The following is a 21,020-nucleotide window of genomic DNA, read 5'->3' as shown; positions in this document are numbered from 1 at the left end:
GGAATCCCAAGTTCCGTTGACCTTTTGACCCTGAAAATTGTGTTAGTTTCTCTATGAGATAGTAAAAGAAGGTTCAAATTGAACAGGCTGCTGTCAATCGTCCATCTAAGCTAATGTGCCTGCTCTTGTCAGATCGCAGCAGCAATGCAGCTTAAGGCTTGGCAAGTACCAGCATGGGAGACTTGCTGGGAATCCCAAGTTCCGTTGACCTTTTTGAACCTGAAAATTGTGTTAGTTTCTATGTCAAAGATGGTAAAAGAAGGTTCAAATTGAACAGCTGCTGTCAACGGCCATTCTAAGCTGAATGTGCCTGCTCTCGTCAGATCGCAGCAGCAATGCAGCTTAAGGCTTGGCAAGTACCAGCATGGGAGACTGGCTGGGAATCCCAAGTTCCGTTGACCTTTTTGAACCTGAAAATTGTGTTAGTTTCTCTATGAGATGTAAAAGAAGGTTCAAATTGAACAGCTGCTGTCAACGGCCATTCTAAGCTGAATGTGCCTGCTCTCGTCAGATCGCAGCAGCAATGCAGCTTAAGGCTTGGCAAGTACCAGCATGGGAGACTGGCTGGGAATCCCAAGTTCCGTTGACCTTTTTGAACCTGAAAATTGTGTTAGTTTCTCTAACTGAGATAGTAAAAGAAGGTTCAAATTGAACAGCTGCTGTCAACGGCCATTCTAAGCTGAATGTGCCTGCTCTTGTCAGATCGCAGCAGCAATGCAGCTTAAGGCTTGGCAAGTACCAGCATGGAGACTGGCTGGGAATCCCAAGTTCCGTTGACCTTTTGAACCTGAAAATTGTGTTAGTTTCTATGTCAAAGATGGTAAAAGAAGGTTCAAATTGAACAGCTGCTGTCAACGGCCATTCTAAGCTGAATGTCCTGCTCTCGTCAGATCGCAGCAGCAATACAGCTTAAGGCTTGGCAAGTACCAGCGTGGGAGACTGGCTGGGAATCCCAAGTTCCGTTGGCCTTTTTGAACCTGAAAATTGTGTTAGTTTCTCTATGAGATAGTAAAAGAAGGTTCAAATTGAACAGCTGCTGTCAACGGCCATTCTAAGCTGAATGTGCCTGCTCTCGTCAGATCGCAGCAGCAATGCAGCTTAAGGCTTGGCAAGTACCAGCATGGGAGACTGGCTGGGAATCCCAAGTTCCGTTGACCTTTTTGAACCTGAAAATTGTGTTAGTTTCTATGTCAAAGATGGTAAAAGAAGGTTCAAATTGAACAGCTGCTGTCAACGGCCATTCTAACTGAATGTGCCTGCTCTCGTCAGATCGCAGCAGCAATGCAGCTTAAGGCTTGGCAAGTACCAGCATGGGAGACTGGCTGGGAATCCCAAGTTCCGTTGACCTTTTGAACCTGAAAATTGTGTTAGTTTCTCTATGAGATAGTAAAAGAAGGTTCAAATTGAACAGCTGCTGTCAACGGCCATTCTAAGCTGAATGTGCCTGCTCTCGTCAGATCGCAGCAGCAATGCAGCTTAAGGCTTGGCAAGTACCAGCATGGGAGACTGGCTGGGAATCCCAAGTTCCGTTGACCTTTTTGAACCTGAAAATTGGGTTAGTTTCTCTATGAGATAGTAAAAGAAGGTTCAAATTGAACAGCTGCTGTCAACGGCCATTCTAAGTTGAATGTGCCTGCTCTCGTCAGATCGCAGCAGCAATGCAGCTTAAGGCTTGGCAAGTACCAGCATGGGAGACTGGCTGGGAATCCCAAGTTCCGTTGACCTTTTTGAACCTGAAAATTGTGTTAGTTTCTCTATGAGATAGTAAAAGAAGGTTCAAATTGAACAGCTGCTGTCAACAGCCATTCTAAGCTGAATGTGCCTGCTCTCGTCAGATCGCAGCAGCAATGCAGCTTAAGGCTTGGCAAGTACCAGCATGGGAGACTGGCTGGGAATCCCAAGTTCCGTTGACCTTTTTGAACCTGAAAATTGTGTTAGTTTCTATGTCAAAGATGGTAAAAGAAGGTTCAAATTGAACAGCTGCTGTCAACGGCCATTGTAAGCTGAATGTGCCTGCTCTCGTCAGATCGCAGCAGCAATGCAGCTTAAGGCTTGGCAAGTACCAGCATGGGAGACTGGCTGGGAATCGCAAGTTCCTTTGACCTTTTTGAACCTGAAAATTGTGTTAGTTTCTATGTCAAAGATGGTAAAAGAAGGTTCAAATTGAACAGCTGCTGTCAACGGCCATTCTAAGCTGAATGTGCCTGCTCTCGTCAGATCGCAGCAGCAATGCAGCTTAAGGCTTGGCAAGTACCAGCATGGGAGACTGGCTGGGAATCCTAAGTTCCGTTGACCTTTTGAAACCTGAAAATTGTGTTAGTTTCTCTATGAGATAGTAAAAGAAGGTTCAAATTGAACAGCTGCTGTCAACGGCCATTCTAAGCTGAATGTGCCTGCTCTCGTCAGATCGCAGTACCAGCATGGGAGACTGGCTGGGAATCCCAAGTTCCGTGACCTTTTGACCTGAAAATGTGTTAGTTTCTATGTCAAAGATGGTAAAAGAAGGTTCAAATTGAACAGCTGCTGTCAACGGCATTCTAAGCTGAATGTGCCTGCTCTCGTCAGATCGCAGCAGCAATGCAGCTTAAGGCTTGGCAAGTACCAGCATGGGAGACTGGCTGGGAATCCCAAGTTCCGTTGACCTTTTGAACCTGAAAATTGTGTTAGTTTCTATGTCAAAGATGGTAAAAGAAGGTTCAAATTGAACAGCTGCTGTCAACGGCCATTCTAAGCTGAATGTGCCTGCTCTCGTCAGATCGCAGCAGCAATGCAGCTTAAGGCTTGGCAAGTACCAGCATGGGAGACTGGCTGGGAATCCCAAGTTCCGTGGCCTTTTTGAACCTGAAAATTGTGTTAGTTCTCTATGAGATAGTAAAAGAAGGTTCAAATTGAACCGCTGCTGTCAACGGCCATTCTAAGCTGAATGTGCCTGCTCTCGTCAGATCGCAGCAGCAATGCAGCTAAGGCTTGGCAAGTACCAGCATGGGAGACTGGCTGGGAATCCCAAGTTCCGTTGACCTTTTGAACCTGAAAATTGTGTTGTTTCTCTATGAGATAGTAAAAGAAGGTTCAAATTGAACAGCTGCTGTCAACGGCCATTCTAAGCTGAATGTGCCTGCTCTCGTCAGATCGCAGCAGCAATGCAGCTTAAGGCTTGGCAAGTACCAGCATGGGCGACTGGCTGGGAATCCAAGTTCCGTTGACCTTTTGAACCTGAAAATTGTGTTAGTTTCTCTATGAGATAGTAAAAGAAGGTTCAAATTGAACAGCTGCTGTCAACGGCCATTCTAAGCTGAATGTGCTGCTCTCGTCAGATCGCAGCAGCAATGCAGCTTAAGGCTTGGCAAGTACCAGCATGGGAGACTGGCTGGGAATCCCAAGTTCCGTTGACCTTTTTGAACATGAAAATTGTGTTAGTTTCTCTATGAGATAGTAAAAGAAGGTTCAAATTGAACAGCTGCTGTCAACGGCCATTCTAAGCTGAATGTGCCTGCTCTCGTCAATCGCAGCAGCAATGCAGCTTAAGGCTTGGCAAGTACCACATGGGAGACTGGCTGGAATCCCAAGTTCCTTTGACCTTTTTGAACCTGAAAATTGTGTTAGTTTCTATGTCAAAGATGGTAAAAGAAGGTTCAAATTAAACAGCTGCTGTCAACGGCTATTCTAAGCTGAAATGTGCCTGCTCTCGTCAGAATCGCAGCAGCAATGCAGCTTAAGGCTTGGCAAGTACCAGCATGGGAGACTGGCTGGGAATCCCAAGTTCCGTTGACCTTTTGAACCTGAAAATTGTGTTAGTTTCTCTATGAGATAGTAAAAGAAGGTTCAAATTGAACAGCTGCTGTCAACGGCCATTCTAAGCTGAATGTGCCTGCTCTCGTCAGATCGCAAGCAGCAATGCAGCTTAAGGCTTGGCAAGTACCAGCATGGGAGACTGGCTGGGAATCCCAAGTTCCGTTGACCTTTTTGAACCTGAAATTGTGTTAGTTTCTCTATGAGATAGTAAAAGAAGGTTCAAATTGACAGCTGCTGTCAACGGCCATTCTAAGCTGAATGTGCTGCTCTCGTCAGATCGCAGCAGCAATGCAGCTTAAGGCTTGGCAAGTACCAGCATGGGAGACTGGCTGGGAATCCCAAGTTCCGTTGACCTTTTTGAACCTGAAAATTGTGTTAGTTCTATGTCAAAGATGGTAAAAGAAGGTTCAAATTGAACAGCTGCTGTCAACGGCCATTCTAAGCTGAATGTGCCTGCTCTCGTCAGATCGCAGCAGCAATGCAGCTTAAGGCTTGGCAAGTACCAGCATGGGAGACTGGCTGGGAATCCCCAAGTTCCGTTGGCCTTTTTGAACCTGAAAATTGTGTTAGTTTCTCTATGAGATAGTAAAAGAAAGGTTCAAATTGACAGCTGCTGTCAACAGCCATTCTAAGCTGAAAGTGCTGCTCTCGTCAGATCGCAGCAGCAATGCAGCTTAAGGCTTGGCAAGTACCAGCATGGGAGACTGGCTGGGAATCCCAAGTTCCGTTGACCTTTTTGAACCTGAATATTGTGTTAGTTTCTATGTCAAAGATGGTAAAAGAAGGTTCAAATTGAACAGCTGCTGTCAACGGCCATTCTAAGCTGAATGTGCCTGCTCTCGTCAGATCGCAGCAGCAATGCAGCTTAAGGCTTGGCAAGTACCAGCATGGGAGACTGGCTGGGAATCCCAAGTTCCTTTGACCTTTTTGAACCCGAAAATTGTGTTAGTTTCTATGTCAAAGATGGTAAAAGAAGTTCAAATTGAACAGCTGCTGTCAACGGCCATTCTAAGCTGAATGTGCCTGCTCTCGTCAGATCGCAGCAGCAATGCAGCTTAAGGCTTGGCAAGTACCAGCATGGGAGACTGGCTGGGAATCCCAAGTTCCGTTGACCTTTTTGAACCTGAAAATTGTGTTAGTTTCTCTATGAGATAGTAAAAGAAGGTTCAAATTGACAGCTGCTGTCAACGGCCATTCTAAGCTGAATGTGCCTGCTCTCGTCAGATCGCAGCAGCAATGCAGCTTAAGGCTTGGCAAGTACCAGCATGGGCGACTGGCTGGGAATCCCAAGTTCCGTTGACCTTTTTGAACCTGAAAATTGTGTTAGTTTCTCTATGAGATAGTAAAAGAAGGTTCAATTGAACAGCTGCTGTCAACGGCCATTCTAAGCTGAATGTGCCTGCTCTCGTCAGATCGCAGCAGCAATGCAGCTTAAGGCTTGGCAAGTACCAGCATGGGAGACTGGCTGGGAATCCCAAGTTCCTTTGACCTTTTTGAACCTGAAAATTGTGTTAGTTTCTATGTCAAAGATGGTAAAAGAAGGTTCAAATTGAACAGCTGCTGTCAACGGCCATTCTAAGCTGAATGTGCCTGCTCTCGTCAGATCGCAGCAGCAATGCAGCTTAAGGCTTGGCAAGTACCAGCATGGGAGACTGGCTGGGAATCCCAAGTTCCGTTGACCTTTTGAACCTGAAAATTGTGTTAGTTTCTCTATGAGATAGTAAAAGAAGGTTCAAATTGAACAGCTGCTGTCAACGGCCATTCTAAGCTGAATGTGCCTGCTCTTGTCAGATCGCAGCAGCAATGCAGCTTAAGGGCTTGGCAAAGTACCAGCATGGGAGACTGGCTGGGAATCCCAAGTTCCGTTGACCTTTTTGAACCTGAAAATTGTGTTAGTTTCTATGTCAAAGATGGTAAAAGAAGGTTCAAATTGAACAGCTGCTGTCAACGGCCATTCTAAGCTGAATGTGCCTGCTCTCGTCAGATCGCAGCAGCAATGCAGCTTAAGGCTTGGCAAGTACCAGCATGGGAGACTGGCTGGGAATCCAAGTTCCGTTGACCTTTTTGAACCTGAAAATTGTGTTAGTTTCTCTATGAGATAGTAAAAGAAGGTTCAAATGAACAGCTGCTGTCAACGGCCATTCTAAGCTGAATGTGCCTGCTCTCGTCAGATCGCAGCAGCAATGCAGCTTAAGGCTTGGCAAGTACCAGCATGGGAGACTGGCTGGGAATCCCAAGTTCCGTTGACCTTTTTGAACCTGAAAATTGTGTTAGTTTCTCTATGAGATAGTAAAAGAAGGTTCAAATTGAACAGCTGCTGTCAACGGCCATTCTAAGCTGAATGTGCCTGCTCTCATCAGATCGCAGCAGCAATACAGCTTAAGGCTTGGCAAGTACCAGCGTGGGAGACTGGCTGGGAATCCCAAGTTCCGTTGGCCTTTTTTGAACCTGAAAATTGTGTTTAGTTTCCTCTATGAGATAGTAAAAGAAGGTTCAAATTGAACAGCTGCTGTCAACGGCCATTCTAAGCTGAATGTGCCTGCTCTCGTCAGATCGCAGCAGCAATGCAGCTTAAGGCTTGGCAAGTACCAGCATGGGAGACTGGCTGGGAATCCCAAGTTCCGTTGACCTTTTTGAACCTGAAAATTGTGTTAGTTTCTCTATGAGATAGTAAAAGAAGGTTCAAATTGAACAGCTGCTGTCAACGGCCATTCTAAGCTGAATGTGCCTGCTCTCGTCAGATCGCAGCAGCAATGCAGCTAAGGCTTGGCAAGTACCAGCATGGGAGACTGGCTGGAGTCCCAAGTTCCGTTGACCTTTTTGAACCTGAAAATTGTGTTAGTTTCTCTATGAGATAGTAAAAGAAGGTTCAAATTGAACAGCTGCTGTCAACGGCCATTCTAAGCTGAATGTGCCTGCTCTCGTCAGATCGCAGCAGCAATGCAGCTTAAGGCTTGGCAAGTACCAGCATGGGAGACTGGCTGGGAATCCCAAGTTCCGTTGACCTTTTTGAACCTGAAATTGTGTTAGTTTCTCTATGAGATAGTAAAAGAAGGTTCAAATTGAACAGCTGCTGTCAACGGCCATTCTAAGCTGAATGTGCCTGCTCTCGTCAGATCGCAGCAGCAATGCAGCTTAAGGCTTGGCAAGTACCAGCATGGGAGACTGGCTGGGAATCCCAAGTTCCGTTGACCTTTTTGAACCTGAAAATTGTGTTAGTTTCTATGTCAAAGATGGTAAAAGAAGGTTCAAATTGAACAGCTGCTGTCAACGGCCATTCTAAGCTGAATGTGCCTGCTCTCGTCAGATCGCAGCAGCAATGCAGCTTAAGGCTTGGCAAGTACCAGCATGGGAGACTGGCTGGGAATCCCAAGTTCCGTTGACCTTTTTGAACCTGAAAATTGTGTTAGTTTCTCTATGAGATAGTAAAAGAAGGTTCAAATTGAACAGCTGCTGTCAACGGCCATTCTAAGCTGAATGTGCCTGCTCTCGTCAGATCGCAGCAGCAATGCAGCTTAAGGCTTGGCAAGTACCAGCATGGGAGACTGGCTGGGAATCCCAAGTTCCGTTGACCTTTTTGAACATGAAAATTGTGTTAGTTTCTCTATGAGATAGTAAAAGAAGGTTCAAATTGAACAGCTGCTGTCAACGGCCATTCTAAGCTGAATGTGCCTGCTCTCGTCAGATCGCAGCAGCAATGCAGCTTAAGGCTTGGCAAGTACCAGCATGGGAGACTGGCTGGGAATCCCAAGTTCCGTTGACCTTTTTGAACCTGAAAATTGTGTTAGTTTCTATGTCAAAGATGGTAAAAGAAGGTTCAAATTGAACAGCTGCTGTCAACGGCCATTCTAAGCTGAATGTGCCTGCTCTCGTCAGATCGCAGCAGCAATGCAGCTTAAGGCTTGGCAAGTACCCAGCATGGGAGACTGGCTGGGAATCCCAAGTTCCGTTGACCTTTTTGAACCTGAAAATTGTGTTAGTTTCTATGTCAAAGATGGTAAAAGAAGGTTCAAATTGAACAGCTGCTGTCAACGGCCATTCTAAGCTGAATGTGCCTGCTCTCGTCAGATCGCAGCAGCAATGCAGCTTAAGGCTTGGCAAGTACCAGCATGGGAGACTGGCTGGGAATCCCAAGTTCCGTTGACCTTTTTGAACCTGAAAATTGTGTTAGTTCTCTATGAGATAGTAAAAGAAGGTTCAAATTGAACAGCTGCTGTCAACGGCCATTCTAAGCTGAATGTGCCTGCTCTCGTCAGATCGCAGCAGCAATGCAGCTTAAGGCTTGGCAAGTACCAGCATGGGCGACTGGCTGGGAATCCCAAGTTCCGTTGACCTTTTTGAACATGAAAATTGTGTTAGTTTTCTCTATGAGATAGTAAAAGAAGGTTCAAATTGCACAGCTGCTGTCAACGGCCATTCTAAGCTGAATGTGCCTGCTCTCGTCAGATCGCAGCAGCAATGCAGCTTAAGGCTTGGCAAGTACCAGCATGGGAGACTGGCTGGGAATCCCAAGTTCCGTTGACCTTTTGAACCTGAAAATTGTGTTAGTTTCTCTATGAGATAGTAAAAGAAGGTTCAAATTGAACAGCTGCTGTCAACGGCCATTCTAAGCTGAATGTGCCTGCTCTCGTCAGATCGCAGCAGCAATGCAGCTTAAGGCTTGGCAAGTACCAGCATGGGAGACTGGCTGGGAATCCCAAGTTCCGTTGACCTTTTTGAACCTGAAAATTGTGTTAGTTTCTCTATGAGATAGTAAAAGAAGGTTCAAATTGAACAGCTGCTGTCAACGGCCATTCTAAGCTGAATGTGCCTGCTCTTGTCAGATCGCAGCAGCAATGCAGCTTAAGGCTTGGCAAGTACCAGCATGGGAGACTTGCTGGGAATCCCAAGTTCCGTTGACCTTTTTGAACCTGAAAATTGTGTTAGTTTCTATGTCAAAGATGGTAAAAGAAGGTTCAAATTGAACAGCTGCTGTCAACGGCCATTCTAAGCTGAATGTGCCTGCTCTCGTCAGATCGCAGCAGCAATGCAGCTTAAGGCTTGGCAAGTACCAGCATGGGAGACTGGCTGGGAATCCCAAGTTCCGTTGACCTTTTTGAACCTGAAAATTGTGTTAGTTTCTCTATGAGATAGTAAAAGAAGGTTCAAATTGAACAGCTGCTGTCAACGGCCATTCTAAGCTGAATGTGCCTGCTCTCGTCAGATCGCAGCAGCAATGCAGCTTAAGGCTTGGCAAGTACCAGCATGGGAGACTGGCTGGGAATCCCAAGTTCCGTTGACCTTTTTGAACCTGAAAATTGTGTTAGTTTCTCTATGAGATAGTAAAAGAAGGTTCAAATTGAACAGCTGCTGTCAACGGCCATTCTAAGCTGAATGTGCCTGCTCTTGTCAGATCGCAGCAGCAATGCAGCTTAAGGCTTGGCAAGTACCAGCATGGGAGACTGGCTGGGAATCCCAAGTTCCGTTGACCTTTTTGAACCTGAAAATTTTGTTAGTTTCTATGTCAAAGATGGTAAAAGAAGGTTCAAATTGAACAGCTGCTGTCAAACGGCCATCTAAGCTGAATGTGCCTGCTCTCGTCAGATCGCAGCAGCAATACAGCTTAAGGCTTGGCAAGTACCAGCGTGGGAGACTGGCTGGGAATCCCAAGTTCCGTTGGCCTTTTTGAACCTGAAAATTGTGTTAGTTTCTCTATGAGATAGTAAAAGAAGGTTCAAATTGAACAGCTGCTGTCAACGGCCATTCTAAGCTGAATGTGCCTGCTCTCGTCAGATCGCAGCAGCAATGCAGCTTAAGGCTTGGCAAGTACCAGCATGGGAGACTGGCTGGGAATCCCAAGCTTCCGTTGACCTTTTTGAACCTGAAAATTGTGTTAGTTTCTTGTCAAAGATGGTAAAAGAAGGTTCAAATTGAACAGCTGCTGTCAACGGCCATTCTAAGCTGAATGTGCCTGCTCTCGTCAGATCGCAGCAGCAATGCAGCTTAAGGCTTGGCAAGTACCAGCATGGGAGACTGGCTGGGAATCCCAAGTTCCGTTGACCTTTTTGAACCTGAAAATTGTGTTAGTTTCTCTATGAGATAGTAAAAGAAGGTTCAAATTGAACAGCTGCTGTCAACGGCCATTCTAAGCTGAATGTGCCTGCTCTCGTCAGATCGCAGCAGCAATGCAGCTTAAGGCTTGGCAAGTACCAGCATGGGAGACTGGCTGGGAATCCCAAGTTCCGTTGACCTTTTTGAACCTGAAAATTGGGTTAGTTTCTCTATGAGATAGTAAAAGAAGGTTCAAATTGAACAGCTGCTGTCAACGGCCATTCTAAGTTGAATGTGCCTGCTCTCGTCAGATCGCAGCAGCAATGCAGCTTAAGGCTTGGCAAGTACCAGCATGGGAGACTGGCTGGGAATCCCAAGTTCCGTTGACCTTTTTGAACCTGAAAATTGTGTTAGTTTCTCTATGAGATAGTAAAAGAAGGTTCAAATTGAACAGCTGCTGTCAACAGCCATTCTAAGCTGAATGTGCCTGCTCTCGTCAGATCGCAGCAGCAATGCAGCTTAAGGCTTGGCAAGTACCAGCATGGGAGACTGGCTGGGAATCCCAAGTTCCGTTGACCTTTTTGAACCTGAAAATTGTGTTAGTTTCTCTATGAGATAGTAAAAGAAGGTTCAAATTGAACAGCTGCTGTCAACGGCCATTCTAAGCTGAATGTGCCTGCTCTCGTCAGATCGCAGCAGCAATGCAGCTTAAGGCTTGGCAAGTACCAGCATGGGAGACTGGCTGGGAATCCCAAGTTCCGTTGACCTGTTTGAACCTGAAAATTGTGTTAGTTTCTATGTCAAAGATGGTAAAAGAAGGTTCAAATTGAACAGCTGCTGTCAACGGCCATTCTAAGCTGAATGTGCCTGCTCTCGTCAGATCGCAGCAGCAATGCAGCTTAAGGCTTGGCAAGTACCAGCATGGGAGACTGGCTGGGAATCCCAAGTTCCGTTGACCTTTTTGAACCTGAAAATTGTGTTAGTTTCTCTATGAGATAGTAAAAGAAGGTTCAAATTGAACAGCTGCTGTCAACAGCCATTCTAAGCTGAATGTGCCTGCTCTCGTCAGATCGCAGCAGCAATGCAGCTTAAGGCTTGGCAAGTACCAGCATGGGAGACTGGCTGGGAATCCCAAGTTCCGTTGACCTTTTTGAACCTGAAAATTGTGTTAGTTTCTATGTCAAAGATGGTAAAAGAAGGTTCAAATTGAACAGCTGCTGTCAACGGCCATTGTAAGCTGAATGTGCCTGCTCTCGTCAGATCGCAGCAGCAATGCAGCTTAAGGCTTGGCAAGTACCAGCATGGGAGACTGGCTGGGAATCGCAAGTTCCTTTGACCTTTTTGAACCTGAAAATTGTGTTAGTTTCTATGTCAAAGATGGTAAAAGAAGGTTCAAATTGAACAGCTGCTGTCAACGGCCATTCTAAGCTGAATGTGCCTGCTCTCGTCAGATCGCAGCAGCAATGCAGCTTAAGGCTTGGCAAGTACCAGCATGGGAGACTGGCTGGGAATCCTAAGTTCCGTTGACCTTTTTGAACCTGAAAATTGTGTTAGTTTCTCTATGAGATAGTAAAAGAAGGTTCAAATTGAACAGCTGCTGTCAACGGCCATTCTAAGCTGAATGTGCCTGCTCTCGTCAGATCGCAAGTACCAGCATGGGAGACTGGCTGGGAATCCCAAGTTCCGTTGACCTTTTTGAACCTGAAAATTGTGTTAGTTTCTATGTCAAAGATGGTAAAAGAAGGTTCAAATTGAACAGCTGCTGTCAACGGCCATTCTAAGCTGAATGTGCCTGCTCTCGTCAGATCGCAGCAGCAATGCAGCTTAAGGCTTGGCAAGTACCAGCATGGGAGACTGGCTGGGAATCCCAAGTTCCGTTGACCTTTTTGAACCTGAAAATTGTGTTAGTTTCTATGTCAAAGATGGTAAAAGAAGGTTCAAATTGAACAGCTGCTGTCAACGGCCATTCTAAGCTGAATGTGCCTGCTCTCGTCAGATCGCAGCAGCAATGCAGCTTAAGGCTTGGCAAGTACCAGCATGGGAGACTGGCTGGGAATCCCAAGTTCCGTTGGCCTTTTTGAACCTGAAAATTGTGTTAGTTTCTCTATGAGATAGTAAAAGAAGGTTCAAATTGAACCGCTGCTGTCAACGGCCATTCTAAGCTGAATGTGCCTGCTCTCGTCAGATCGCAGCAGCAATGCAGCTTAAGGCTTGGCAAGTACCAGCATGGGAGACTGGCTGGGAATCCCAAGTTCCGTTGACCTTTTTGAACCTGAAAATTGTGTTAGTTTCTCTATGAGATAGTAAAAGAAGGTTCAAATTGAACAGCTGCTGTCAACGGCCATTCTAAGCTGAATGTGCCTGCTCTCGTCAGATCGCAGCAGCAATGCAGCTTAAGGCTTGGCAAGTACCAGCATGGGAGACTGGCTGGGAATCCCAAGTTCCGTTGACCTTTTTGAACCTGAAAATTGTGTTAGTTTCTATGTCAAAGATGGTAAAAGAAGGTTCAAATTGAACAGCTGCTGTCAACGACCATTCTAAGCTGAATGTGCCTGCTCTCGTCAGATCGCAGCAGCAATGCAGCTTAAGGCTTGGCAAGTACCAGCATGGGAGACTGGCTGGGAATCCCAAGTTCCGTTGACCTTTTTGAACCTTAAAATTGTGTTAGTTTCTCTATGAGATAGTAAAAGAAGGTTCAAATTGAACAGCTGCTGTCAACGGCCATTCTAAGCTGAATGTGCCTGCTCTCGTCAGATCGCAGCAGCAATGCAGCTTAAGGCTTGGCAAGTACCAGCATGGGAGACTGGCTGGGAATCCCAAGTTCCTTTGACCTTTTTGAACCTGAAAATTGTGTTAGTTTCTATGTCAAAGATGGTAAAAGAAGGTTCAAATTAAACAGCTGCTGTCAACGGCTATTCTAAGCTGAATGTGCCTGCTCTCGTCAGATCGCAGCAGCAATGCAGCTTAAGGCTTGGCAAGTACCAGCATGGGAGACTGGCTGGGAATCCCAAGTTCCGTTGACCTTTTTGAACCTGAAAATTGTGTTAGTTTCTCTATGAGATAGTAAAAGAAGGTTCAAATTGAACAGCTGCTGTCAACGGCCATTCTAAGCTGAATGTGCCTGCTCTCGTCAGATCGCAGCAGCAATGCAGCTTAAGGCTTGGCAAGTACCAGCATGGGAGACTGGCTGGGAATCCCAAGTTCCGTTGACCTTTTTGAACCTGAAAATTGTGTTAGTTTCTCTATGAGATAGTAAAAGAAGGTTCAAATTGAACAGCTGCTGTCAACGGCCATTCTAAGCTGAATGTGCCTGCTCTCGTCAGATCGCAGCAGCAATGCAGCTTAAGGCTTGGCAAGTACCAGCATGGGAGACTGGCTGGGAATCCCAAGTTCCGTTGACCTTTTTGAACCTGAAAATTGTGTTAGTTTCTATGTCAAAGATGGTAAAAGAAGGTTCAAATTGAACAGCTGCTGTCAACGGCCATTCTAAGCTGAATGTGCCTGCTCTCGTCAGATCGCAGCAGCAATGCAGCTTAAGGCTTGGCAAGTACCAGCATGGGAGACTGGCTGGGAATCCCAAGTTCCGTTGGCCTTTTTGAACCTGAAAATTGTGTTAGTTTCTCTATGAGATAGTAAAAGAAGGTTCAAATTGAACAGCTGCTGTCAACAGCCATTCTAAGCTGAATGTGCCTGCTCTCGTCAGATCGCAGCAGCAATGCAGCTTAAGGCTTGGCAAGTACCAGCATGGGAGACTGGCTGGGAATCCCAAGTTCCGTTGACCTTTTTGAACCTGAAAATTGTGTTAGTTTCTATGTCAAAGATGGTAAAAGAAGGTTCAAATTGAACAGCTGCTGTCAACGGCCATTCTAAGCTGAATGTGCCTGCTCTCGTCAGATCGCAGCAGCAATGCAGCTTAAGGCTTGGCAAGTACCAGCATGGGAGACTGGCTGGGAATCCCAAGTTCCTTTGACCTTTTTGAACCCGAAAATTGTGTTAGTTTCTATGTCAAAGATGGTAAAAGAAGGTTCAAATTGAACAGCTGCTGTCAACGGCCATTCTAAGCTGAATGTGCCTGCTCTCGTCAGATCGCAGCAGCAATGCAGCTTAAGGCTTGGCAAGTACCAGCATGGGAGACTGGCTGGGAATCCCAAGTTCCGTTGACCTTTTTGAACCTGAAAATTGTGTTAGTTTCTCTATGAGATAGTAAAAGAAGGTTCAAATTGAACAGCTGCTGTCAACGGCCATTCTAAGCTGAATGTGCCTGCTCTCGTCAGATCACAGCAGCAATGCAGCTTAAGGCTTGGCAAGTACCAGCATGGGCGACTGGCTGGGAATCCCAAGTTCCGTTGACCTTTTTGAACATGAAAATTGTGTTAGTTTCTCTATGAGATAGTAAAAGAAGGTTCAAATTGAACAGCTGCTGTCAACGGCCATTCTAAGCTGAATGTGCCTGCTCTCGTCAGATCGCAGCAGCAATGCAGCTTAAGGCTTGGCAAGTACCAGCATGGGAGACTGGCTGGGAATCCCAAGTTCCTTTGACCTTTTTGAACCTGAAAATTGTGTTAGTTTCTATGTCAAAGATGGTAAAAGAAGGTTCAAATTGAACAGCTGCTGTCAACGGCCATTCTAAGCTGAATGTGCCTGCTCTCGTCAGATCGCAGCAGCAATGCAGCTTAAGGCTTGGCAAGTACCAGCATGGGAGACTGGCTGGGAATCCCAAGTTCCGTTGACCTTTTTGAACCTGAAAATTGTGTTAGTTTCTCTATGAGATAGTAAAAGAAGGTTCAAATTGAACAGCTGCTGTCAACGGCCATTCTAAGCTGAATGTGCCTGCTCTTGTCAGATCGCAGCAGCAATGCAGCTTAAGGCTTGGCAAGTACCAGCATGGGAGACTGGCTGGGAATCCCAAGTTCCGTTGACCTTTTTGAACCTGAAAATTGTGTTAGTTTCTATGTCAAAGATGGTAAAAGAAGGTTCAAATTGAACAGCTGCTGTCAACGGCCATTCTAAGCTGAATGTGCCTGCTCTCGTCAGATCGCAGCAGCAATGCAGCTTAAGGCTTGGCAAGTACCAGCATGGGAGACTGGCTGGGAATCCCAAGTTCCGTTGACCTTTTTGAACCTGAAAATTGTGTTAGTTTCTCTATGAGATAGTAAAAGAAGGTTCAAATTGAACAGCTGCTGTCAACGGCCATTCTAAGCTGAATGTGCCTGCTCTCGTCAGATCGCAGCAGCAATGCAGCTTAAGGCTTGGCAAGTACCAGCATGGGCGACTGGCTGGGAATCCCAAGTTCCGTTGACCTTTTTGAACATGAAAATTGTGTTAGTTTCTCTATGAGATAGTAAAAGAAGGTTCAAATTGAACAGCTGCTGTCAACGGCCATTCTAAGCTGAATGTGCCTGCTCTCGTCAGATCGCAGCAGCAATGCAGCTTAAGGCTTGGCAAGTACCAGCATGGGAGACTGGCTGGGAATCCCAAGTTCCTTTGACCTTTTTGAACCTGAAAATTGTGTTAGTTTCTAGGTCAAAGATGGTAAAAGAAGGTTCAAATTGAACAGCTGCTGTCAACGGCCATTCTAAGCTGAATGTGCCTGCTCTCGTCAGATCGCAGCAGCAATGCAGCTTAAGGCTTGGCAAGTACCAGCATGGGAGACTGGCTGGGAATCCCAAGTTCCGTTGACCTTTTTGAACCTGAAAATTGTGTTAGTTTCTCTATGAGATAGTAAAAGAAGGTTCAAATTGAACAGCTGCTGTCAACGGCCATTCTAAGCTGAATGTGCCTGCTCTTGTCAGATCGCAGCAGCAATGCAGCTTAAGGCTTGGCAAGTACCAGCATGGGAGACTGGCTGGGAATCCCAAGTTCCGTTGACCTTTTTGAACCTGAAAATTGTGTTAGTTTCTCTATGAGATAGTAAAAGAAGGTTCAAATTGAACAGCTGCTGTCAACGGCCATTCTAAGCTGAATGTGCCTGCTCTCGTCAGATCGCAGCAGCAATGCAGCTTAAGGCTTGGCAAGTACCAGCATGGGAGACTGGCTGGGAATCCCAAGTTCCGTTGACCTTTTTGAACCTGAAAATTGTGTTAGTTTCTCTATGAGATAGTAAAAGAAGGTTCAAATTGAACAGCTGCTGTCAACGGCCATTCTAAGCTGAATGTGCCTGCTCTTGTCAGATCGCAGCAGCAATGCAGCTTAAGGCTTGGCAAGTACCAGCATGGGAGACTGGCTGGGAATCCCAAGTTCCGTTGCCCTTTTTGAACCTGAAAATTGTGTTAGTTTCTATGTCAAAGATGGTAAAAGAAGGTTCAAATTGAACAGCTGCTGTCAACGGCCATTCTAAGCTGAATGTGCCTGCTCTCATCAGATCGCAGCAGCAATACAGCTTAAGGCTTGGCAAGTACCAGCGTGGGAGACTGGCTGGGAATCCCAAGTTCCGTTGGCCTTTTTGAACCTGAAAATTGTGTTAGTTTCTCTATGAGATAGTAAAAGAAGGTTCAAATTGAACAGCTGCTGTCAACGGCCATTCTAAGCTGAATGTGCCTGCTCTCGTCAGATCGCAGCAGCAATGCAGCTTAAGGCTTGGCAAGTACCAGCATGGGAGACTGGCTGGGAATCCCAAGTTCCGTTGACCTTTTTGAACCTGAAAATTGTGTTAGTTTCTCTATGAGATAGTAAAAGAAGGTTCAAATTGAACAGCTGCTGTCAACGGCCATTCTAAGCTGAATGTGCCTGCTCTCGTCAGATCGCAGCAGCAATGCAGCTTAAGGCTTGGCAAGTACCAGCATGGGAGACTGGCTGGGAATCCCAAGTTCCGTTGACCTTTTTGAACCTGAAAATTGTGTTAGTTTCTCTATGAGATAGTAAAAGAAGGTTCAAATTGAACAGCTGCTGTCAACGGCCATTCTAAGCTGAATGTGCCTGCTCTCGTCAGATCGCAGCAGCAATGCAGCTTAAGGCTTGGCAAGTACCAGCATGGGAGACTGGCTGGGAATCCCAAGTTCCGTTGACCTTTTTGAACCTGAAAATTGTGTTAGTTTCTCTATGAGATAGTAAAAGAAGGTTCAAATTGAACAGCTGCTGTCAACGGCCATTCTAAGCTGAATGTGCCTGCTCTCGTCAGATCGCAGCAGCAATGCAGCTTAAGGCTTGGCAAGTACCAGCATGGGAGACTGGCTGGGAATCCCAAGTTCCGTTGACCTTTTTGAACCTGAAAATTGTGTTAGTTTCTATGTCAAAGATGGTAAAAGAAGGTTCAAATTGAACAGCTGCTGTCAACGGCCATTCTAAGCTGAATGTGCCTGCTCTCGTCAGATCGCAGCAGCAATGCAGCTTAAGGCTTGGCAAGTACCAGCATGGGAGACTGGCTGGGAATCCCAAGTTCCGTTGACCTTTTTGAACCTGAAAATTGTGTTAGTTTCTATGTCAAAGATGGTAAAAGAAGGTTCAAATTGAACAGCTGCTGTCAACGGCCATTCTAAGCTGAATGTGCCTGCTCTCGTCAGATCGCAGCAGCAATGCAGCTTAAGGCTTGGCAAGTACCAGCATGGGAGACTGGCTGGGAATCCCAAGTTCCGTTGACCTTTTTGAACCTGAAAATTGTGTTAGTTTCTCTATGAGATAGTAAAAGAAGGTTCAAATTGAACAGCTGCTGTCAACGGCCATTCTAAGCTGAATGTGCCTGCTCTCGTCAGATCGCAGCAGCAATGCAGCTTAAGGCTTGGCAAGTACCAGCATGGGAGACTGGCTGGGAATCCCAAGTTCCGTTGACCTTTTTGAACCTGAAAATTGTGTTAGTTTCTCTATGAGATAGTAAAAGAAGGTTCAAATTGAACAGCTGCTGTCAACGGCCATTCTAAGCTGAATGTGCCTGCTCTTGTCAGATCGCAGCAGCAATGCAGCTTAAGGCTTGGCAAGTACCAGCATGGGAGACTGGCTGGGAATCCCAAGTTCCGTTGACCTTTTTGAACCTGAAAATTGTGTTAGTTTCTATGTCAAAGATGGTAAAAGAAGGTTCAAATTGAACAGCTGCTGTCAACGGCCATTCTAAGCTGAATGTGCCTGCTCTCATCAGATCGCAGCAGCAATACAGCTTAAGGCTTGGCAAGTACCAGCGTGGGAGACTGGCTGGGAATCCCAAGTTCCGTTGGCCTTTTTGAACCTGAAAATTGTGTTAGTTTCTCTATGAGATAGTAAAAGAAGGTTCAAATTGAACAGCTGCTGTCAACGGCCATTCTAAGCTGAATGTGCCTGCTCTCGTCAGATCGCAGCAGCAATGCAGCTTAAGGCTTGGCAAGTACCAGCATGGGAGACTGGCTGGGAATCCCAAGTTCCGTTGACCTTTTTGAACCTGAAAATTGTGTTAGTTTCTCTATGAGATAGTAAAAGAAGGTTCAAATTGAACAGCTGCTGTCAACGGCCATTCTAAGCTGAATGTGCCTGCTCTCGTCAGATCGCAGCAGCAATGCAGCTTAAGGCTTGGCAAGTACCAGCATGGGAGACTGGCTGGGAATCCCAAGTTCCGTTGACCTTTTTGAACCTGAAAATTGTGTTAGTTTCTCTATGAGATAGTAAAAGAAGGTTCAAATTGAACAGCTGCTGTCAACGGCCATTCTAAGCTGAATGTGCCTGCTCTCGTCAGATCGCAGCAGCAATGCAGCTTAAGGCTTGGCAAGTACCAGCATGGGAGACTGGCTGGGAATCCCAAGTTCCGTTGACCTTTTTGAACCTGAAAATTGTGTTAGTTTCTCTATGAGATAGTAAAAGAAGGTTCAAATTAAACAGCTGCTGTCAACGGCCATTCTAAGCTGAATGTGCCTGCTCTCGTCAGATCGCAGCAGCAATGCAGCTTAAGGCTTGGCAAGTACCAGCATGGGAGACTGGCTGGGAATCCCAAGTTCCGTTGACCTTTTTGAACCTGAAAATTGTGTTAGTTTCTATGTCAAAGATGGTAAAAGAAGGTTCAAATTGAACAGCTGCTGTCAACGGCCATTCTAAGCTGAATGTGCCTGCTCTCGTCAGATCGCAGCAGCAATGCAGCTTAAGGCTTGGCAAGTACCAGCATGGGAGACTGGCTGGGAATCCCAAGTTCCGTTGACCTTTTTGAACCTGAAAATTGTGTTAGTTTCTCTATGAGATAGTAAAAGAAGGTTCAAATTGAACAGCTGCTGTCAACGGCCATTCTAAGCTGAATGTGCCTGCTCTCGTCAGATCGCAGCAGCAATGCAGCTTAAGGCTTGGCAAGTACCAGCATGGGAGACTGGCTGGGAATCCCAAGTTCCGTTGACCTTTTTGAACCTGAAAATTGTGTTAGTTTCTCTATGAGATAGTAAAAGAAGGTTCAAATTGAACAGCTGCTGTCAACGGCCATTCTAAGCTGAATGTGCCTGCTCTCGTCAGATCGCAGCAGCAATGCAGCTTAAGGCTTGGCAAGTACCAGCATGGGAGACTGGCTGGGAATCCCAAGTTCCGTTGACCTTTTTGAACCTGAAAATTGTGTTAGTTTCTATGTCAAAGATGGTAAAAGAAGGTTCAAATTGAACAGCTGCTGTCAACGGCCATTCTAAGCTGAATGTGCCTGCTCTCGTCAGATCGCAGCAGCAATGCAGCTTAAGGCTTGGCAAGTACCAGCATGGGAGACTGGCTGGGAATCCTAAGTTCCGTTGACCTTTTTGAACCTGAAAATTGTGTTAGTTTCTCTATGAGATAGTAAAAGAAGGTTCAAATTGAACAGCTGCTGTCAACGGCCATTCTAAGCTGAATGTGCCTGCTCTCGTCAGATCGCAGCAGCAATGCAGCTTAAGGCTTGGCAAGTACCAGCATGGGAGACTGGCTGGGAATCCCAAGTTCCGTTGACCTTTTTGAACCTGAAAATTGTGTTAGTTTCTATGTCAAAGATGGTAAAAGAAGGTTCAAATTGAACAGCTGCTGTCAACGGCCATTCTAAGCTGAATGTGCCTGCTCTCGTCAGATCGCAGCAGCAATGCAGCTTAAGGCTTGGCAAGTACCAGCATGGGAGACTGGCTGGGAATCCCAAGTTCCGTTGGCCTTTTTGAACCTGAAAATTGTGTTAGTTTCTCTATGAGATAGTAAAAGAAGGTTCAAATTGAACAGCTGCTGTCAACAGCCATTCTAAGCTGAATGTGCCTGCTCTCGTCAGATCGCAGCAGCAATGCAGCTTAAGGCTTGGCAAGTACCAGCATGGGAGACTGGCTGGGAATCCCAAGTTCCGTTGACCTTTTTGAACCTGAAAATTGTGTTAGTTTCTATGTCAAAGATGGTAAAAGAAGGTTCAAATTGAACAGCTGCTGTCAACGGCCATTCTAAGCTGAATGTGCCTGCTCTCGTCAGATCGCAGCAGCAATGCAGCTTAAGGCTTGGCAAGTACCAGCATGGGAGACTGGCTGGGAATCCCAAGTTCCTTTGACCTTTTTGAACCTGAAAATTGTGTTAGTTTCTATGTCAAAGATGGTAAAAGAAGGTTCAAATTGAACAGCTGCTGTCAACGGCCATTCTAAGCTGAATGTGCCTGCTCTCGTCAGATCGCAGCAGCAATGCAGCTTAAGGCTTGGCAAGTACCAGCATGGGAGACTGGCTGGGAATCCCAAGTTCCGTTGACCTTTTTGAACCTGAAAATTGTGTTAGTTTCTCTATGAGATAGTAAAAGAAGGTTCAAATTGAACAGCTGCTGTCAACGGCCATTCTAAGCTGAATGTGCCTGCTCTCGTCAGATCGCAGCAGCAATGCAGCTTAAGGCTTGGCAAGTACCAGCATGGGAGACTGGCTGGGAATCCTAAGTTCCGTTGACCTTTTTGAACCTGAAAATTGTGTTAGTTTCTCTATGAGATAGTAAAAGAAGGTTCAAATTGAACAGCTGCTGTCAACGGCCATTCTAAGCTGAATGTGCCTGCTCTCGTCAGATCGCAGCAGCAATGCAGCTTAAGGCTTGGCAAGTACCAGCATGGGCGACTGGCTGGGAATCCCAAGTTCCGTTGACCTTTTTGAACCTGAAAATTGTGTTAGTTTCTCTATGAGATAGTAAAAGAAGGTTCAAATTGAACAGCTGCTGTCAACGGCCATTCTAAGCTGAATGTGCCTGCTCTCGTCAGATCGCAGCAGCAATGCAGCTTAAGGCTTGGCAAGTACCAGCATGGGCGACTGGCTGGGAATCCCAAGTTCCGTTGACCTTTTTGAACATGAAAATT

General features: G+C 45.9%; 97 pseudogenes; all 97 read left to right on the top strand.

The window, feature by feature from the left end:
- Window positions 1–282: 282 nt before the first annotated feature.
- On the top strand, window positions 283–401 carry LOC140109996 (5S ribosomal RNA; annotated as a pseudogene).
- A 69-nt stretch (window positions 402–470) lies between these two features.
- On the top strand, window positions 471–589 carry LOC140109995 (5S ribosomal RNA; annotated as a pseudogene).
- A 449-nt stretch (window positions 590–1,038) lies between these two features.
- Window positions 1,039–1,157, top strand: LOC140109994 (5S ribosomal RNA; annotated as a pseudogene).
- Window positions 1,158–1,416: 259 nt separating this feature from the next.
- LOC140109993 (5S ribosomal RNA) lies at window positions 1,417–1,535 on the top strand (annotated as a pseudogene).
- A 70-nt stretch (window positions 1,536–1,605) lies between these two features.
- LOC140110119 (5S ribosomal RNA) lies at window positions 1,606–1,724 on the top strand (annotated as a pseudogene).
- Window positions 1,725–1,794: 70 nt separating this feature from the next.
- On the top strand, window positions 1,795–1,913 carry LOC140110217 (5S ribosomal RNA; annotated as a pseudogene).
- Window positions 1,914–2,176: 263 nt separating this feature from the next.
- LOC140110180 (5S ribosomal RNA) lies at window positions 2,177–2,295 on the top strand (annotated as a pseudogene).
- A 229-nt stretch (window positions 2,296–2,524) lies between these two features.
- LOC140109632 (5S ribosomal RNA) lies at window positions 2,525–2,644 on the top strand (annotated as a pseudogene).
- A 70-nt stretch (window positions 2,645–2,714) lies between these two features.
- On the top strand, window positions 2,715–2,833 carry LOC140109681 (5S ribosomal RNA; annotated as a pseudogene).
- Window positions 2,834–2,901: 68 nt separating this feature from the next.
- LOC140109707 (5S ribosomal RNA) lies at window positions 2,902–3,019 on the top strand (annotated as a pseudogene).
- Window positions 3,020–3,087: 68 nt separating this feature from the next.
- On the top strand, window positions 3,088–3,205 carry LOC140110039 (5S ribosomal RNA; annotated as a pseudogene).
- A 69-nt stretch (window positions 3,206–3,274) lies between these two features.
- LOC140109706 (5S ribosomal RNA) lies at window positions 3,275–3,392 on the top strand (annotated as a pseudogene).
- A 448-nt stretch (window positions 3,393–3,840) lies between these two features.
- Window positions 3,841–3,960, top strand: LOC140109686 (5S ribosomal RNA; annotated as a pseudogene).
- A 68-nt stretch (window positions 3,961–4,028) lies between these two features.
- On the top strand, window positions 4,029–4,146 carry LOC140109705 (5S ribosomal RNA; annotated as a pseudogene).
- A 71-nt stretch (window positions 4,147–4,217) lies between these two features.
- Window positions 4,218–4,337, top strand: LOC140109664 (5S ribosomal RNA; annotated as a pseudogene).
- Window positions 4,338–4,597: 260 nt separating this feature from the next.
- Window positions 4,598–4,716, top strand: LOC140109663 (5S ribosomal RNA; annotated as a pseudogene).
- A 71-nt stretch (window positions 4,717–4,787) lies between these two features.
- Window positions 4,788–4,906, top strand: LOC140109992 (5S ribosomal RNA; annotated as a pseudogene).
- A 69-nt stretch (window positions 4,907–4,975) lies between these two features.
- LOC140110023 (5S ribosomal RNA) lies at window positions 4,976–5,094 on the top strand (annotated as a pseudogene).
- A 69-nt stretch (window positions 5,095–5,163) lies between these two features.
- Window positions 5,164–5,282, top strand: LOC140109662 (5S ribosomal RNA; annotated as a pseudogene).
- A 72-nt stretch (window positions 5,283–5,354) lies between these two features.
- On the top strand, window positions 5,355–5,473 carry LOC140109991 (5S ribosomal RNA; annotated as a pseudogene).
- A 262-nt stretch (window positions 5,474–5,735) lies between these two features.
- On the top strand, window positions 5,736–5,853 carry LOC140110026 (5S ribosomal RNA; annotated as a pseudogene).
- A 69-nt stretch (window positions 5,854–5,922) lies between these two features.
- On the top strand, window positions 5,923–6,041 carry LOC140109990 (5S ribosomal RNA; annotated as a pseudogene).
- A 70-nt stretch (window positions 6,042–6,111) lies between these two features.
- Window positions 6,112–6,230, top strand: LOC140110139 (5S ribosomal RNA; annotated as a pseudogene).
- A 73-nt stretch (window positions 6,231–6,303) lies between these two features.
- On the top strand, window positions 6,304–6,422 carry LOC140109989 (5S ribosomal RNA; annotated as a pseudogene).
- Window positions 6,423–6,679: 257 nt separating this feature from the next.
- On the top strand, window positions 6,680–6,798 carry LOC140109986 (5S ribosomal RNA; annotated as a pseudogene).
- Window positions 6,799–6,867: 69 nt separating this feature from the next.
- On the top strand, window positions 6,868–6,986 carry LOC140109985 (5S ribosomal RNA; annotated as a pseudogene).
- Window positions 6,987–7,058: 72 nt separating this feature from the next.
- On the top strand, window positions 7,059–7,177 carry LOC140109984 (5S ribosomal RNA; annotated as a pseudogene).
- Window positions 7,178–7,247: 70 nt separating this feature from the next.
- On the top strand, window positions 7,248–7,366 carry LOC140109983 (5S ribosomal RNA; annotated as a pseudogene).
- Window positions 7,367–7,436: 70 nt separating this feature from the next.
- On the top strand, window positions 7,437–7,555 carry LOC140109982 (5S ribosomal RNA; annotated as a pseudogene).
- A 72-nt stretch (window positions 7,556–7,627) lies between these two features.
- LOC140109699 (5S ribosomal RNA) lies at window positions 7,628–7,747 on the top strand (annotated as a pseudogene).
- A 72-nt stretch (window positions 7,748–7,819) lies between these two features.
- LOC140109981 (5S ribosomal RNA) lies at window positions 7,820–7,938 on the top strand (annotated as a pseudogene).
- Window positions 7,939–8,007: 69 nt separating this feature from the next.
- LOC140110022 (5S ribosomal RNA) lies at window positions 8,008–8,126 on the top strand (annotated as a pseudogene).
- A 71-nt stretch (window positions 8,127–8,197) lies between these two features.
- Window positions 8,198–8,316, top strand: LOC140109980 (5S ribosomal RNA; annotated as a pseudogene).
- A 69-nt stretch (window positions 8,317–8,385) lies between these two features.
- LOC140109979 (5S ribosomal RNA) lies at window positions 8,386–8,504 on the top strand (annotated as a pseudogene).
- Window positions 8,505–8,574: 70 nt separating this feature from the next.
- LOC140110185 (5S ribosomal RNA) lies at window positions 8,575–8,693 on the top strand (annotated as a pseudogene).
- A 72-nt stretch (window positions 8,694–8,765) lies between these two features.
- On the top strand, window positions 8,766–8,884 carry LOC140109978 (5S ribosomal RNA; annotated as a pseudogene).
- Window positions 8,885–8,954: 70 nt separating this feature from the next.
- LOC140109977 (5S ribosomal RNA) lies at window positions 8,955–9,073 on the top strand (annotated as a pseudogene).
- Window positions 9,074–9,143: 70 nt separating this feature from the next.
- LOC140110207 (5S ribosomal RNA) lies at window positions 9,144–9,262 on the top strand (annotated as a pseudogene).
- Window positions 9,263–9,523: 261 nt separating this feature from the next.
- LOC140110183 (5S ribosomal RNA) lies at window positions 9,524–9,643 on the top strand (annotated as a pseudogene).
- Window positions 9,644–9,714: 71 nt separating this feature from the next.
- On the top strand, window positions 9,715–9,833 carry LOC140109974 (5S ribosomal RNA; annotated as a pseudogene).
- A 70-nt stretch (window positions 9,834–9,903) lies between these two features.
- On the top strand, window positions 9,904–10,022 carry LOC140109973 (5S ribosomal RNA; annotated as a pseudogene).
- Window positions 10,023–10,092: 70 nt separating this feature from the next.
- On the top strand, window positions 10,093–10,211 carry LOC140110121 (5S ribosomal RNA; annotated as a pseudogene).
- Window positions 10,212–10,281: 70 nt separating this feature from the next.
- On the top strand, window positions 10,282–10,400 carry LOC140109621 (5S ribosomal RNA; annotated as a pseudogene).
- A 70-nt stretch (window positions 10,401–10,470) lies between these two features.
- On the top strand, window positions 10,471–10,589 carry LOC140109972 (5S ribosomal RNA; annotated as a pseudogene).
- A 72-nt stretch (window positions 10,590–10,661) lies between these two features.
- Window positions 10,662–10,780, top strand: LOC140109971 (5S ribosomal RNA; annotated as a pseudogene).
- A 70-nt stretch (window positions 10,781–10,850) lies between these two features.
- On the top strand, window positions 10,851–10,969 carry LOC140109620 (5S ribosomal RNA; annotated as a pseudogene).
- A 263-nt stretch (window positions 10,970–11,232) lies between these two features.
- Window positions 11,233–11,351, top strand: LOC140110179 (5S ribosomal RNA; annotated as a pseudogene).
- Window positions 11,352–11,586: 235 nt separating this feature from the next.
- LOC140109970 (5S ribosomal RNA) lies at window positions 11,587–11,705 on the top strand (annotated as a pseudogene).
- Window positions 11,706–11,777: 72 nt separating this feature from the next.
- On the top strand, window positions 11,778–11,896 carry LOC140110116 (5S ribosomal RNA; annotated as a pseudogene).
- Window positions 11,897–11,966: 70 nt separating this feature from the next.
- On the top strand, window positions 11,967–12,085 carry LOC140109969 (5S ribosomal RNA; annotated as a pseudogene).
- Window positions 12,086–12,155: 70 nt separating this feature from the next.
- LOC140109968 (5S ribosomal RNA) lies at window positions 12,156–12,274 on the top strand (annotated as a pseudogene).
- A 72-nt stretch (window positions 12,275–12,346) lies between these two features.
- LOC140110188 (5S ribosomal RNA) lies at window positions 12,347–12,465 on the top strand (annotated as a pseudogene).
- Window positions 12,466–12,535: 70 nt separating this feature from the next.
- Window positions 12,536–12,654, top strand: LOC140109661 (5S ribosomal RNA; annotated as a pseudogene).
- A 72-nt stretch (window positions 12,655–12,726) lies between these two features.
- Window positions 12,727–12,845, top strand: LOC140110122 (5S ribosomal RNA; annotated as a pseudogene).
- A 70-nt stretch (window positions 12,846–12,915) lies between these two features.
- LOC140109967 (5S ribosomal RNA) lies at window positions 12,916–13,034 on the top strand (annotated as a pseudogene).
- Window positions 13,035–13,104: 70 nt separating this feature from the next.
- On the top strand, window positions 13,105–13,223 carry LOC140109966 (5S ribosomal RNA; annotated as a pseudogene).
- Window positions 13,224–13,295: 72 nt separating this feature from the next.
- Window positions 13,296–13,414, top strand: LOC140110115 (5S ribosomal RNA; annotated as a pseudogene).
- A 70-nt stretch (window positions 13,415–13,484) lies between these two features.
- LOC140109619 (5S ribosomal RNA) lies at window positions 13,485–13,603 on the top strand (annotated as a pseudogene).
- A 72-nt stretch (window positions 13,604–13,675) lies between these two features.
- Window positions 13,676–13,794, top strand: LOC140109660 (5S ribosomal RNA; annotated as a pseudogene).
- Window positions 13,795–13,866: 72 nt separating this feature from the next.
- Window positions 13,867–13,985, top strand: LOC140109964 (5S ribosomal RNA; annotated as a pseudogene).
- Window positions 13,986–14,055: 70 nt separating this feature from the next.
- Window positions 14,056–14,174, top strand: LOC140110213 (5S ribosomal RNA; annotated as a pseudogene).
- A 70-nt stretch (window positions 14,175–14,244) lies between these two features.
- On the top strand, window positions 14,245–14,363 carry LOC140109658 (5S ribosomal RNA; annotated as a pseudogene).
- Window positions 14,364–14,435: 72 nt separating this feature from the next.
- Window positions 14,436–14,554, top strand: LOC140109962 (5S ribosomal RNA; annotated as a pseudogene).
- Window positions 14,555–14,624: 70 nt separating this feature from the next.
- LOC140110206 (5S ribosomal RNA) lies at window positions 14,625–14,743 on the top strand (annotated as a pseudogene).
- A 72-nt stretch (window positions 14,744–14,815) lies between these two features.
- On the top strand, window positions 14,816–14,934 carry LOC140109961 (5S ribosomal RNA; annotated as a pseudogene).
- Window positions 14,935–15,004: 70 nt separating this feature from the next.
- On the top strand, window positions 15,005–15,123 carry LOC140110020 (5S ribosomal RNA; annotated as a pseudogene).
- A 70-nt stretch (window positions 15,124–15,193) lies between these two features.
- Window positions 15,194–15,312, top strand: LOC140109657 (5S ribosomal RNA; annotated as a pseudogene).
- A 72-nt stretch (window positions 15,313–15,384) lies between these two features.
- On the top strand, window positions 15,385–15,503 carry LOC140109960 (5S ribosomal RNA; annotated as a pseudogene).
- A 70-nt stretch (window positions 15,504–15,573) lies between these two features.
- LOC140110205 (5S ribosomal RNA) lies at window positions 15,574–15,692 on the top strand (annotated as a pseudogene).
- A 70-nt stretch (window positions 15,693–15,762) lies between these two features.
- LOC140109959 (5S ribosomal RNA) lies at window positions 15,763–15,881 on the top strand (annotated as a pseudogene).
- A 70-nt stretch (window positions 15,882–15,951) lies between these two features.
- On the top strand, window positions 15,952–16,070 carry LOC140109694 (5S ribosomal RNA; annotated as a pseudogene).
- A 72-nt stretch (window positions 16,071–16,142) lies between these two features.
- On the top strand, window positions 16,143–16,261 carry LOC140110138 (5S ribosomal RNA; annotated as a pseudogene).
- A 70-nt stretch (window positions 16,262–16,331) lies between these two features.
- LOC140109958 (5S ribosomal RNA) lies at window positions 16,332–16,450 on the top strand (annotated as a pseudogene).
- Window positions 16,451–16,520: 70 nt separating this feature from the next.
- LOC140109956 (5S ribosomal RNA) lies at window positions 16,521–16,639 on the top strand (annotated as a pseudogene).
- A 70-nt stretch (window positions 16,640–16,709) lies between these two features.
- On the top strand, window positions 16,710–16,828 carry LOC140109955 (5S ribosomal RNA; annotated as a pseudogene).
- A 70-nt stretch (window positions 16,829–16,898) lies between these two features.
- Window positions 16,899–17,017, top strand: LOC140109953 (5S ribosomal RNA; annotated as a pseudogene).
- A 72-nt stretch (window positions 17,018–17,089) lies between these two features.
- Window positions 17,090–17,208, top strand: LOC140109952 (5S ribosomal RNA; annotated as a pseudogene).
- Window positions 17,209–17,280: 72 nt separating this feature from the next.
- Window positions 17,281–17,399, top strand: LOC140109951 (5S ribosomal RNA; annotated as a pseudogene).
- A 70-nt stretch (window positions 17,400–17,469) lies between these two features.
- LOC140109949 (5S ribosomal RNA) lies at window positions 17,470–17,588 on the top strand (annotated as a pseudogene).
- Window positions 17,589–17,658: 70 nt separating this feature from the next.
- On the top strand, window positions 17,659–17,777 carry LOC140110204 (5S ribosomal RNA; annotated as a pseudogene).
- A 72-nt stretch (window positions 17,778–17,849) lies between these two features.
- LOC140110137 (5S ribosomal RNA) lies at window positions 17,850–17,968 on the top strand (annotated as a pseudogene).
- Window positions 17,969–18,038: 70 nt separating this feature from the next.
- Window positions 18,039–18,157, top strand: LOC140109948 (5S ribosomal RNA; annotated as a pseudogene).
- A 70-nt stretch (window positions 18,158–18,227) lies between these two features.
- Window positions 18,228–18,346, top strand: LOC140109947 (5S ribosomal RNA; annotated as a pseudogene).
- A 70-nt stretch (window positions 18,347–18,416) lies between these two features.
- On the top strand, window positions 18,417–18,535 carry LOC140109946 (5S ribosomal RNA; annotated as a pseudogene).
- Window positions 18,536–18,605: 70 nt separating this feature from the next.
- LOC140109945 (5S ribosomal RNA) lies at window positions 18,606–18,724 on the top strand (annotated as a pseudogene).
- A 72-nt stretch (window positions 18,725–18,796) lies between these two features.
- LOC140109944 (5S ribosomal RNA) lies at window positions 18,797–18,915 on the top strand (annotated as a pseudogene).
- A 70-nt stretch (window positions 18,916–18,985) lies between these two features.
- Window positions 18,986–19,104, top strand: LOC140109942 (5S ribosomal RNA; annotated as a pseudogene).
- Window positions 19,105–19,174: 70 nt separating this feature from the next.
- Window positions 19,175–19,293, top strand: LOC140109941 (5S ribosomal RNA; annotated as a pseudogene).
- A 72-nt stretch (window positions 19,294–19,365) lies between these two features.
- Window positions 19,366–19,484, top strand: LOC140110178 (5S ribosomal RNA; annotated as a pseudogene).
- A 70-nt stretch (window positions 19,485–19,554) lies between these two features.
- LOC140109940 (5S ribosomal RNA) lies at window positions 19,555–19,673 on the top strand (annotated as a pseudogene).
- Window positions 19,674–19,745: 72 nt separating this feature from the next.
- LOC140110114 (5S ribosomal RNA) lies at window positions 19,746–19,864 on the top strand (annotated as a pseudogene).
- A 70-nt stretch (window positions 19,865–19,934) lies between these two features.
- Window positions 19,935–20,053, top strand: LOC140109618 (5S ribosomal RNA; annotated as a pseudogene).
- A 72-nt stretch (window positions 20,054–20,125) lies between these two features.
- Window positions 20,126–20,244, top strand: LOC140109656 (5S ribosomal RNA; annotated as a pseudogene).
- Window positions 20,245–20,316: 72 nt separating this feature from the next.
- On the top strand, window positions 20,317–20,435 carry LOC140109939 (5S ribosomal RNA; annotated as a pseudogene).
- Window positions 20,436–20,505: 70 nt separating this feature from the next.
- Window positions 20,506–20,624, top strand: LOC140110177 (5S ribosomal RNA; annotated as a pseudogene).
- A 70-nt stretch (window positions 20,625–20,694) lies between these two features.
- On the top strand, window positions 20,695–20,813 carry LOC140110019 (5S ribosomal RNA; annotated as a pseudogene).
- A 70-nt stretch (window positions 20,814–20,883) lies between these two features.
- On the top strand, window positions 20,884–21,002 carry LOC140110018 (5S ribosomal RNA; annotated as a pseudogene).
- Window positions 21,003–21,020: the final 18 nt, after the last annotated feature.

This window comes from Engystomops pustulosus, unplaced genomic scaffold (genome assembly GCF_040894005.1).
Source record: "Engystomops pustulosus unplaced genomic scaffold, aEngPut4.maternal MAT_SCAFFOLD_235, whole genome shotgun sequence".
Lineage (NCBI taxonomy): Eukaryota > Metazoa > Chordata > Amphibia > Anura > Leptodactylidae > Engystomops > Engystomops pustulosus.
This window is presented reverse-complemented; position numbering and strand designations above follow the sequence as displayed.